The sequence below is a fragment of the Oratosquilla oratoria genome, chromosome 33, assembly GCF_046742065.1.
Source record: "Oratosquilla oratoria isolate Oo_2021 chromosome 33, ASM4674206v1, whole genome shotgun sequence".
NCBI classification, from domain to species: domain Eukaryota; kingdom Metazoa; phylum Arthropoda; class Malacostraca; order Stomatopoda; family Squillidae; genus Oratosquilla; species Oratosquilla oratoria.
This window is the reverse complement of record NC_134809.1, coordinates 7878382-7880881: the sequence shown is the minus strand read 5'-3', so window position 1 is coordinate 7880881 and position 2500 is coordinate 7878382. Positions and strand designations below refer to the sequence as shown.

Genomic DNA, 2500 nt, shown 5'->3' with positions numbered 1-2500 from the left:
GCTAAAATGTTCGTTTGCCTGGTTGCTTGATGGTTCCTGTATAAGAGCCATCTTGTTAAACCTTTCATCATTTTCCTATGGGCAGTAAGAACCAGGCACGAGACCGGGAAAGACAGGCAAAACTCTTTCCAAAACTCGAAGCACGATGATTCATTTTGCCCAGTGACCGTGCACTTCATTCCTTTTTATAAATATTAGTTGTGATACGCTGGGATGCGCTAATGATGTAGCCACGGGCGTGGGTGGTGAAAGGGAGTGGGAGGATGAGAGGGCGGGAACTGGAGGAGGAGTGAGGGAGAGAGAGAGAGAAAGAACGGGTGAGGTGGAGGGGGTGGCCCGGGAGCCGAAATAGCACCGGCTGGTTGGGGCAAACGGTTTCAAGGTGCCAGATGTAGGACCTAACCCCCCTATTCACTTTTTCGGTAAAACATTGGATCGCAAGCCAAAATTTCCGCCTATTTTGCATCTTGCCGTTTTCGAACGGTAGATTTATGTTTACACCAGGCAAGTGGCAACAACTGTCATTCACTTCACTCCATAACATCTGAAGAAGGAAAGGTGTCATGAGAGAAAAAAAAAATAATAATAGATAAATAAACAAATAAATAAAGTAAAACTGGTCCGAAAATAGAATCAAGTGAAAAAAAGAGCATCCACAAATTTTCTGTAACTGGATACACTAATCTTAATTTTTATGTACCTTATAATTCATACGATTTCGGATACTGAATTTTTGAAGGAGAAACTGAACATCCAAAACACTGGTAAAGAAAACTAAATACCCTTACAACATTTATATCTAATACCATCAATCAGATAAGAAGTTTTTCAATGGATCAAACAACAAACAAACAAAATCAGGCAAAAGCAGACCCTAGTATTACCATATTATGAAAAATTCATTAAAATGTAATTCCCATTTTTAAAAGAGCTTAATGTTCAAATTACGTTTAAATATGATTACACAGTTAACAAACACCTCATTAAGAATAGTCCTCCCAGCAATTCAGGTGTGGTTTACAATGTTATGTGGTATGTTTTACATCGGCCAGTAAGGGAAAGAAAATAAAAACAGGATCTCTCAAGCAATGGTCTTTTTCAACGCAAAGCCATTCACGACCATCAAATTGATTGTGAGTATTCCAGCTTTTAGAAACACACACGCACACACACACGCACACACACACACACACACACACACACACACACACACACACACACACACACACACACACACACACACACACACACACACACACACACACACACACACACAAAAGAGGTTTCTTAGAAATGTAATTGAGTCGTGCCTTATTTCTGGTACATATGACAAAAAATATGAACTGAAGTTACTGTCATTTCAAATGTGACAAATTGATCACAGAATTAGTCATGGGACAATTCCTCTCAGATTGATCGTCCGAGGAAATGTAACACAACGAGAGGCGGACTCCATCGACCTTCTTGGTTACAGTTTCCCACATCCCTTGAGGGTTGTTTTCTGTGGAGACAATCCTGTGAGTGGAATCAATGTCACGGAGGTGTGTCGCATGCCCATACAACCGGGGTTGACGCTCACGAATCATGTCGGTAACTGACCTAGACTGACTCTCACAGTACGGTCTCTGGTTTGACACGAAGTCATTCCAGTGATACTTCACGTTTCTTCGAAGGCATTTGGTACCAAAGATATTGAGACACCTATTCATGTCAGCTTTCAATGTCCATGTCTCACAGCCGTAAAGCAGGACAGGGAACACAAGTGTCTTGAAGAATCGAATCTAAGTCCTGCATAAATATTGATAATGTCATATAATCAGACTGAGTATGTCAATAACACTATGGGTAATGCCAGTCATTCAAAGGACTTCCTGACATGACCAAGCACTGTTATGTACTACACTACTAAGGTATGTGAATCTTTCCAAAACCTCAATGTCTTGATAGCGTGCGTGGACAGGCTGAACTGTGTCATACAGTAAGCCTCATGACTCCTGGACCTTAGTCTTGGACCAGGAGACCTGGAGTTTGTTGCTCACTTCTCTTTCTTTCAGAGGACCGCTCACCTCTATGAGGACAGTCTGAAAAGTTTCATTTACGATTCCTCTCTGAGATGAAGCTTAAGAAATATCATCAGTCAAAACAAATCTACCGATTTCTTCCCCGCATTTCATTTTGGGATTTAAGAGTCTGCAAAACAGTTTTGACTCACCTTTACATATATCTACAATATCGCTTTCTAAATTTCTTTCCTCCATGCATATTTGTGTATATTCACTTCCAGCTTGTTTGTAAGTTTTCTTTATTCTATTTTCTACTTTCTCCATTTACTCCAAGCCACATCCCTGGCTTCTTCAGCTGTCTGACCCCTTTCATTGAACCAGTCTCGTTTCCGCTTTCTCCTTCCACTAATCTTCGACAAATGTTTGTTCTCTCCCATGTTGTATATGTAAAGAAAGTTTCCAATATCTCCATAATTCCAAAGGTATTCATGAATTCC

General features: G+C 40.5%; 1 protein-coding gene across 22 annotated transcripts in view; it reads right to left on the bottom strand.

Annotated features, from left to right (window-relative positions):
- LOC143017740 (uncharacterized) overlaps window positions 1-2500 on the bottom strand; it is a 125968-nt gene that overhangs the window by 106838 nt on the left and 16630 nt on the right. The window lies entirely within an intron of this gene.